Consider the following 10,956-nt stretch of genomic DNA (forward strand, 5'->3'; position numbering starts at 1 on the left):
GTTGTAATCTTGTCTCATACTTTATCCTGTTGATCCTGTTAGTAGTTAATCGGGGTTTATGTTTATTTAATTATTAGATTAAAGGTGTCTGAGTCCTCATTTCCTAACCCCGAGATTGAGGGCGTCGCATCAGAGCTGAGTGATTGATTGATTCACAAATCAGGATCCATAAAAATAAGTTATTTTATTAATTTTTCATTTACATAAATTTATTTTGTAAATTTGAGTTAGATAATTTATTTTATAAATTTAATTTAAATAAGTTTATTATGAACTTAATTTAAATAAATTTATTTTAATAATTTAACTAAATTAATTTACTACTTAAATTTTAGTAAATAAAATTTTTTTAATTTATATTTTTTGTTTCTTTTCTCGGTTGAATTTCGCTGCCAGAGTTGTTGTTCTTCTCTTCAGATTTGATTAACCAGGTGCGAATTGTTTTGTTGTTAAAGGAAAAAAAGTTTTGTGGCTGCCACTTTGTAACCTTGGAAAAGAATTTGGCAGCCCCTGTACTTGTTTTACACGCATTAAAACAATTGCTATCAGCTTGGCAGTGAAATGCTCTCGTCGCAAGTTGGTACAGCTGGAAGTGCACGCGCGGGAAGAATTCGGATAATAGTCGCCAGTTAGCCTCTGTTTGCCATACACGCGCTGTTTCTGGCTGGGTCGCAAGTTGGAAATTACAATTAAGCCAGTCGCATCTCGCATGTTAGGCTGTACAGAATATCGCAAGTTAGCAAATCCTAGTCGCCAGTTGCTACTTAATAATTTTTGTAGCCCCATTTTTTAAATATCTGATTTATTTATTATTTTTTCAGAAACTTTAAAATTCTTATATTTAATTTTTCTTAAATATTAATTTATGTTTTATTTAATTTTTAAGAAAAATTGAAATTCTTGAAAATTAGATTTTTCGTAAATATTTATTTTTGATTAATTTATTTTTTTAAGAAATTTAAAACTTTTGGAAATTTAAATTTTTCTTAAATATTAAATTAAGGGTTCACAATGTATTGGTAGACTCGAGATTCTTCCGGGCTTTTAAAGATGTTTTAATCTTTCGAAGAACACGAAGACCATGTGTTAATCAGACGGAAAATTTCCGAACACGGAAATTGAAGATAACGGCTTTCTCACTCCAATGAAAATGATTTCAAGACCTACAGAAGAAAATTGTAATTATTCCTCAAAGGCTTACTCCATAATATACCACTGGATTTTCAGACGCAGGAAAGGAATGAAATTTCTATGGGTACAATTTTTCTCGAAGATTTTAAGACAACTCTAATGATTCCAGATTGTACAATCATACAATGGTTTGTACCAATGCTACATATATCTGGGAATCACATAGATCATAAAGGCAGAAATTGTGGAGGTCAGAGCGAATAGTGGGGACATACAAATATCTCAGATACATGCAGTAAAGTTGGAAACTCGGGACAAAATGTAAGAGTTACTGATAGTTGAATCAGAGGTAGATCAGGTAGAAGTACTTGAGGGACTGGACGTCAGGGCAATGTTTCACTTGTCAGGGAAGTTTGGTCGCATCAGATTCACTAGGAGTACTGATAAGTATCATTTTATACCACTTAGAGCGTCTTATAACGGCTTGAATTGGTGTCTTAAACTCGAGTATTTTATGTATTTGACGTGTTTTCGAGTGTTTTTACATTTCAGGGTAATACTTGCTTAGATAGGGTGTTTTCATCGAATAAAGCCTAAGGAAGTGCTTGGAATCAATCTCGGGTTGATGTGCGTAGAATTCAGCAAAAACAGAAGCAAAAATTGGAATTTTCCAGAAGTGATGCGGGCGCCCTCCTGATGGGAGCAGGCGACCGCCTAGTAGCAGGCGCCCGCCTGGAAGAAGGAGGCGGTCGCCTGGGTGCGGATTTTCAGAATCTGGATTTTATAATTCTATTACAATTGGGCTTCTGTTAGTGCGGGTTCTTTTGTGTTATTATATAAACCTTTGGGAAAGACGTTTTCTTCATAGAATATAATCAAGAGCGAAGGCAAGAAGATCGAGAAGACCTTTTTAGCACGCAACAACGAAGAAGAGGAAGCATACATTATCTTGTGATTCTTTTAATTCATTGTAACAGTGGATGCTAGTTTTCTTTATGCTTTGAACCTTAATACTCTTGTGACGTACTTCATTATTTATTAAGTATTTTTATTAGTTTATATTGTTGTGTTTTTATCATGCTTTCATATGAACCCATGGTGACGATGAGTTCTATTATGGGCTAATCGTGATCATGGGATCATAGCGGATTTACTATGGATTTCTTTAGTTAATTGTTTAATACCCTGGTATGTGGTGATTGTATGATATCTAGCATAGGTTATGCTTATTCGTCTTATGTGCGTCGCGAACATGTAAGATAGCCTGTTAATCTCTTGTGAAGCGACAGTGAATCTTGAGATTTAGAACTTGCCATACTAGTATAGGTTCATGTATTGTATGCATGATTAGTGGGTAACTCTAACCGTTTTACTTGCCCTGTGTAATCATAATGAATAACTTGCCCTTAAATCATTATGTTGTCAAATTTTGTAGACATATAGGGTCTCAACATAATTGATGCCTATTCAACTTCTATCTTAATTGTAGATGCTTGGTAGAATGGTATTCGTACAACGAGAGTTAGCGTTTATCAGTTTTGTGTTGTTCGATTAATATCATCACAATTACATACTAAGGGTAATAACAATAACTATTGAATGAAATAGTAATGAAGTTATAATCTCATGTGTGTTTAATATTGTTAATTCAAGTGTTTAATTCTTGTAGTTATTATTAGTTGATCAACCTTAATTGTTATTGTCTTGACATTGAAGAATAATCATACATTGGTGAGTAAGTGTTAATTAAATATAATTAATCAGAGTCTCTGTGAGAACGAACTAGAAATCATTCTATATTACTTGCGAACGCGTATACTTGCGTCATTTATTTAGCGCATGCTTTATGCCTAACAAGTTTTTGGCGCCGCTGCCGGGGACTCGGTGTTAATTTAATTAGTTTATGTACTTGTCATCAATGGTCATTATGATTCATTGATTAAGACTTGTTACTTACTGCTTCTAGTTGTGTTTCTGGTACTCTAGCGATCGTTTATGCAAACACGTTCTCACACTCGCAAGAGAAATCTGGATAAAGCTGAGGAGACAAATTCAGCTCTTGACTTTTCGGAGAAGATAGTTTTTGAAGATTCGGATAAAGAGAGTGAAAAGAAAGAACCTGAAACAATGGGTGATTGTATAGTTCAAGCTGATCCAGCTCTTATGGACTTTTCTCGTCCTAAAATTGATGACATTCAGTTAAGCATCATTCATCCGGCTATTCAGGCCAATACTTTTGAAATCAAGTTGGGCACTATTCAGATGGTGCAGAATTCCGTTTCTTTCGGAGGTGCTGCGACTGAAGACCCAACATGCATATCAGGAATTTTGTCGAGATCTGTAGTACTTTCAAATATAATGGTGTTACTGATGAGGCTATCAAGCTGAGGCTTTTCCCATTCTCTCTGAGGGACAAAGCTAAGGACTGGTTACATTCTTTACCAGTTGGGTACATCATTACTTGGGAAGATCTTGCGCAAAAGTCTCTGGTGAAGTTCTATCCAATGGCCAAGACTGCAACTATGAGGAGTGATCTTACTCAGTTTGCGCAACAACAAGGAGAATCTATGTGCGAAGCTTGGGAGCGCTACAAGGAGATATTGAGAAAGTGTCCACATCATGGTATGCCTGACTGGATGGTGATCACTGGTTTCTATAATGCTTTGAGGGCCCAATCTCGGCCCATGCTCGATGCAGCTTCTGGAGGTGCCTTGTGGGCCAAAAGCTATACTGAGGCCTATAATCTCATTGAAACTATGGCTGCAAACGAGTATCAAAACCCAACTCAAAGGATGATGCCTGAGAAGGTAGCATGTATTCTGAAAGTTGATGCAGCTACAGCTATTGCAGCGCAGCTACAGGCGCTATCTATGAAGGTCGATTCTTTAGCCAACTATGGAGTAAATCAAATAGCTAGTGTATGTGAGCTTTGTGCAGGCTCTCATGCTATGGATCAGTGTTCTCTTGTTAATGAATCTGTTCAGTATGTGAATAATTATCAGGGACCGCGGCAGCCTGTGCCAGCTACTTATCATCCTAATAACATAAATCATCCCAATTTCAGCTGGAACAATAATCATAATGCTGTTCAGCAACCATATCAGCAAGCTGCAAGTAAACAGTTTAATCCACCTGGATTCCAACAACCTCAGCAATTTGATCAAAGGCAATCATATCCTCAACAAGGAGGTGCTGCTCCACCTTCTAGTGCTGATTTTGAGGAGTTAAAGCTGTTGTACAAAAGTCAGGTTGTTTCTATCAAGACCTTGGAAAATCAAATTGGACAAATATCCAATGCTTTGCTCAATCGTCAACCTGGCACACTTCCCAGTGATACTAAAGTGCCAGGCAGGAAGGAAGCTAAAGAGCAAGTCAAAGATGTCACCAAGATACCGTTGCTAAGGTCTGGAAAAGTTGCTGAAGCTGAAAAAGCAAAAAAGGTAGAAGTTGAAGTTAAGGATGAAGAAGAAAAGCAAAAGGAGAAAGGCGGGGAACCAAGGAAGACTACTATTGAACACACTCTGCCTGAGGGTAATACAGGGGAGAAACAGCTCTATCCTCCTCCACCTTTTCCTAAAGCGATTACAAAAACAAAAGCTGGACAAGAAATTTGGTAAGTTTCTGAAGGTGTTCAAGAAACTTCACATCAACATACCTTTCGCTGAGGCTCTGGAGAAAATGCCTAGTTATGCGAAATTCATGAAAGGTATTCTTTTAAGGAAGGTGAAACTGGATAATCTTGATACCGTTGCTCTGACGGAAGAGTGTAGTGTCGTGTTGCAGCAAAAGTTACCTCCAAAGCTTAAAGATCCAGGTAGCTTCACCATTCCTTGCACCATTGGCAAGTTGTCATTTGACAAGTGCCTTTACGATTTGGGAGCAAGCATCAATCTGATGTCGTTGTCTATCTTTATAAAGCTGAATTTGCCCGATCCAAAGCCTACCTACATGTCTCTACAATTGGCTGATCGTTCGATTACATACCCACGAGGCATTGTGGAGGACGTGCTATTAAAAGTGGACAAGCTCATCTTTCCTGCAGATTTTGTAATTCTGGATTTCGAGGAAGATAAGAAGATTCCCATAATCTTGGGAAGACCTTTCTTGGCTACAGGACGCACCTTGATAAATGTGCAAAAGGGTGAACTCACTATGAGGGTGCAAGATCAAGATGTGACATTCAATGTGTTCAATGCGATGAAATTCCCTACGGAAGATGAGGAGTGCTTCAAGGTGGATTTGGTCGATTCTGCAGTTACTTCAGAACTTGATCATGTGCTAAGATCTGTTGCCTTAGAAAAAGCCTTATTGGGGGATTTTGACAGTGAAGATGATGAAGGCAATGAGCAGCTACAATATCTAAATGCATCTCCTTGGAAACGAAAGCTAGACATGCCATTTGAATCTCTGGTAAATACTGATCTCAAGAATGCTGAGGGAAAGCTCAAACCATCTATTGAGGAAGCACCTACTTTGGAGCTTAAACCATTGCCTGAACACTTGAGGTATGCCTTTTTAGGTGATGCATCTACTTTGCCTGTAATTATTGCATCTAACCTTTCAGGTAGTGATGAGGACAAGCTCTTAAGGATCCTGAGAGAATTCAAATCGTCCATCGGATGGACTATAGCAGATATAAAAGGGATCAGCCCTTCGTACTACATGTATAAAATTCTACTAGAAGAAGGTAGCAAGCCGACTTTTGAGCAACAGCGAAGGCTTAATCCTATCATGAAAGAAGTGGTGAAGAAAGAAATTCTAAAGTGGCTGGATACAGGAATCATATATCCTATTTCTGACAGTTCTTGGGTGAGCCCCGTGCAATGTGTACCTAAGAAATGAGGTATTACTGTGGTAGCATATGAGAAGAATGAGCTCATCCCCACTCGAACAGTCACATGATGGAGGGTATGCATGGACTACAGAAAGTTTAATAAAGCCATGAGGAAGGATTACTTCCCTCTTCCATTTATTGAACAGATGCTTGACAGGGTGGCTGGTCTTGAGTACTATTGTCTTCTGGATGGCTATTCGGGATACAATCAGATTTGCATTGCACCTGAAGATCAAGAGAACACTACTTTCACTTGTCCATTTGGCACATTTGCTTTTTGCAGAGTTTCTTTTGGCTTATGTGGTGCGCCTGCCACTTTTCAGAGATGCATGATGGCTATATTCTCTGATATAATTGGAAATAATGTCGAAGTGTTCATGGACGACTTCTCTGTCTTTGGACATTCGTATGATGAATGCTTGAATGATCTCCGTTTGGTGCTCAAAAGGTGTGTTGAAACCAATATGGTGCTCAATTGGGAAAAATGTCACTTCATGGTGCAACAAGGCATCATTTTTGGGCATAAGGTCTCCAACAAAGGTCTTGAGGTGGATAAAGCCAAGGTGGGCGTCATTGAAAATCTTCCGCCACCTATTTTTGTGAAAGGAATCCGTAGCTTTCTTGGTCATGCGGGTCTTTATCGGCATTTCATCAAGGACTTCACTAAATTATCTAAGCCGTTGTGCAACTTGCTCGAGAAAGATGTGCCTTTCAAATTTGATGATGAATGCTTGGCAGCATTCGAGACTCTCAAGAAGAGTTTAATCACCGTACCAATTATTACGGCACCTGATTGGAGAGAACCTTTTGAGATGATGTGTGATGCTAGTGATTATGTAGTAGGAGCGGTTCTCGGGCAGCGAAAGAATAATATCTTTCATGTGGTTTATTATGCTAGTAAGACGCTAAATGGAGCCCAAATGAACTATACCACTATTGAGAAGGAGCTCTTGGTTATAGTTTTTGGTTTCAAAAAATTTCGATCTTATCTACTTGGGACAAAGGTGACAGTGTTCACTAATCACGCTGCCATCCGCTATCTAGTCTCAAAGAAGGATTCGAAACCTAGACTTATTCGTTGGGTTCTCTTGCTACAGGAATTCGAGTTAGAGATCAAGGATCGAAAAGGTACTGAAAATCAAGTAGCTGACCATCTCTCTAGATTGGAGAATCCTGATTCTACTTCACATGATAAGACATTGATCAACAATTTTTTTCCGGATGAGCAGTTGTTCGCAATTCAAGAGGAAGAGCCATGGTTTGCAGACATTGTGAACTATCTTGTTAGCAATATAATGCCTCCTAATATGAATGCGGCTCAAAAGAAGAAGTTTCTGCATGAGGTGAAGTGGTACATGTAGGATGAACCATATTTATTTAGACAAGGAGCTGACCAGATCATCAGGAGATATATCTCATTCTGTGAGACGGAGGGGATATTACGAGACTGTCATTCCACAGTTTATGGTGGACATTATGGTGGTGAAAAGACAATAGCTCGTATTCTTCAAGCGGGCTTTTTCTGGCCTACACTGTTTAAGGATGCACATAAGTTCATTTTAAGGTGTGCTCATTGCCAAAGAGTTGGGAATCTTACCAGAAAGGATGAGATGCCTTTAAATGTGATGCTTGAAGTTGAGGTCTTCGATGTTTGGGGAATCGATTTCATGGGACCATTTATCTCATCCTGCAATAATCAGTACATCTTGCTGGCAGTCGATTAAGTCTCGAAATGGGTAGAAGTCAAAGCTCTACCGACTAATGATGCAAAGGTAGTGTTGAGTTTTCTTCATAAGCAAATATTCACAAGGTTTGGAACGCCACGAGTTATCATAAGTGATGAAGGGTCGCATTTCTGCAATTATAAATATACTTCTATGATGCAGCGCTACAATGTGAATCATCATATTGCTACTGCCTATCATCCGTAAACTAATGGTCAAGCTGAAGTGTCTAATAGAGAGATCAAGCGCATACTAGAGAAAGTCGTTTATCCTTCAAGGAAAGATTGGTCTTTGAAGCTCGATGAAGCTGTTTGGGCTTATAGAACAGCATACAAGACTCCACTTGGGATGTCCCCATTTCAACTTGTCTATGGTAAGGGATGCCATTTACCTGCGGAAATTGAGCATAAGGCTTATTGGGCATTGAAGAAGTTAAACCTTGATCTAGATGCAGCTGGGAAGAAGCGAATGCTTTAGTTAAATGAACTTGATGAATTTTGACTTCAAGCGTACAAAAACAATAAAATATACAAGGAAAAGGTAAAAAGGTGGCATGACAGGAAGCTATCGCCTTAGTCATTCGTGTCGGGGCAACAAGTTCTTTTATTCAACTCTCGTCTCCGACTTTTTCCTGGAAAGTTGAAATCAAGGTGGTCTGGACCGTCAAAACTGTGTTTCCACATGGAGCGGTGGAGATTTTTTAGAATGATTCGGACCAAGCATTCAAAGTAAATGGTCAGAGATTGAAGCACTATTATGGGAATACGGCAAACCGTGAAGCGGTTAGTGCCATTTTATTGTCAACTTGATCGCATTACTCTACGTCAAGCTAATGACGTAAAAGAAGCGCTTCTTGGGAGGCAACCCAAGATATGAGACCATAAGACACCTTAGAATTTAGTACTTTATGCAAAAACCCAAAAAAATCAGAAAAAAGTTGGCAGAAAAAAAAAATTCCGGAGACCTTGCAGGCGCCCGCCTGCTAGGATCAGGCGGTCGCGCGCTAGCAGGCGCCCGCCTACTGGTGCCAGGCGACCGCCTGCGTCCCTGAATTTTAAAAAATTCGTTTTTAGCCTATATAAAATAACACACAAAAACATAAAACAAAAACCACGGCAGCATATCACCACTAACCCACGATTTTACCCCCCATACTGAGCCACAATCCCCACTCCTAATCAAATTCTAACCCTAATTTGCCCTATAAATACATACAACCTCTACATACACATCCCACACACTTTCAACTCTACGAAATCTCTCCTCCACACCAAACACAACTCTCTAACCCTTATTTTTAGTTCTAATGGCCCTAAAGAGATCACGAACTGTAGGGAGCAACAACACCATTCTGACTGCTGATTCTTCGAGGAACACTGCTGTGAGGCCCCGATTGTTAGATGGGGCTGCTGAAGAAGAGTACACCAAGCTTTTGACTAAGCCTATTATGAGGGAGAGGGGGTTCTTGCCTTCAGGGAGGGATGGTGATTTGCCACCGATGATTGCTGAGAAGGGATGAATTATATTATGTGAGTCACCTGAGGCGGTTCCGATGAGTATCATTCGCGAGTTCTATGCGAACGCCAAGGCCGACAAGAATGGATTTTCTGTTGTTCATGGGCTTACTTTTGATTATCAGCCCGAGGCGATTCACCGGGTAATTGGACAGAGACAAAGGAAACCACAGGAGGAGAATTGGAATGAAAAGTCCCCTGAGGACTTTGATATGGACTTGATTATTGCTACTCTCTGTCGGTCGTGCACAGTATGGAAGTTCAAAAGGGGAACCAACGAGTATCGTAATTTCCCTGCTATCGCGATGAACAGGTATGCTCGTGCTTGGAATGCATTTATGTGTGCTAATATTCTTCCTTCTGTGCATGCACATGAGGTTACAGTGGATAGGGCGAGGTTGTTATGGGGAATTCTGAATGAGGAATATTATGTGGACCTTGGTGAGTATATCAACCAAGGGATTTTGAAGTTTTTGAGGGGAAATCGCAGTACTCTATCCTGTATGCCTCTATTGTCATGAAGCTTTGCAAGTCATGTGGAGTCCAGTGGCCTTTTTATGAGCAGCTGCAGATGCCGGTCGCTCATATTGATTCATCGACATTCAATGCGATACAGGAGTGGACGGGTGGAGAGCCCGAGTCACATGGTTTGGGATATCACCTCCCAAGAGGAGTTCCAGCAGCTGGTGGTACCATGGCTAGGCCCAGTCAGGCTCGGGGAGAGGCAGTTCCTTCGAGAGCCTAGGGAGGAGATGGTTCGGGATTGGCTGATGTTCAGTACAGGAGGCTTTCCAGGAGGATGGATGTGATGTATGAGTCGAAGAGTCGGTTTGTGCAGGAGCTCACCCAAGCACTTGGGACTGCATTTAGAGGCCTTGGAGCTGACATCCAGTGGCTCGTTTATGGTGAGGATTCTATTTATCAACCTCCTGACACTCCACCCTCTGAGGGTGATGATGAGGATGATTCGTCTGAGTAGGTATACCATGTGTTCCTTTCTATTACCTTCACTGGGGAAAGCGAAGATTTTAAGTTTGGGGTGGTAGTTAAGGAACATATTTGTGTGTGTGTCATATAGTTGCATTTTCATGTTAGTTTATTTTCATGTTAGTTTAGTTCATATAGTTGCATATTTTTGCCATATAGTTTCTTTATATAATTTTTTTTATTTTATAGCTTTATTTATAATGTCATATAGCTCATGCATATACCATGATCCCTTTATATTGCTTTACTAATTAATATATGATATTGATGCGAGTGTAGTGATAGCGTTAGAGTGATGTTGAATCTTGTTAGTTTGGTATGCATGCTAGAAACAGTTGTAATTTCACTAAGTCTTAGAGTATGCTTAAGGACTAGACACTACGCCATAAGTTGGTTATTATAATGCCTAAATAGTGATACAATAAGCCCCAAAAGCGTTACAATAGGTTTATTGTAACACCAGGGGGTGTTACGTATACGAGCATTACAATAGACACCCTAATGTACCACTTCACTGATGTATTGTAACAGAGAAGAAAACGTTACAATAGGCAACACTGTAACACTAAAAGACCCAAATGTAACGCAAAATGAGTGATACAATACTTTGATCAAGATTATATAAATGAGGCCCACGACTAATGGGGGTATATTAATTTTATATATTATTATTATTTTTAAATCTTATTCTCAGTAGCCTAGCTTTCCATTTCATTGCAATTTTATGTATTGACAAGAAAAACAAGTAAAATTACTTGAACATAAC

At 39.4% G+C, this 10,956-nt stretch overlaps 1 non-coding gene across 1 annotated transcript; it reads right to left on the minus strand.

Moving 5' to 3' along the window:
• Positions 1–3,650: 3,650 nt before the first annotated feature.
• LOC141721878 (small nucleolar RNA R71) lies at positions 3,651–3,757 on the minus strand. The gene has a single exon (XR_012574920.1). It is a non-coding gene; the product is annotated as a small nucleolar RNA R71 (small nucleolar RNA).
• Between the last annotated feature and the right edge of the window lie 7,199 nt (positions 3,758–10,956).

The sequence above is a fragment of the Apium graveolens genome, chromosome 4, assembly GCF_009905375.1.
Source record: "Apium graveolens cultivar Ventura chromosome 4, ASM990537v1, whole genome shotgun sequence".
Taxonomy (NCBI): Eukaryota; Viridiplantae; Streptophyta; class Magnoliopsida; order Apiales; family Apiaceae; genus Apium; species Apium graveolens.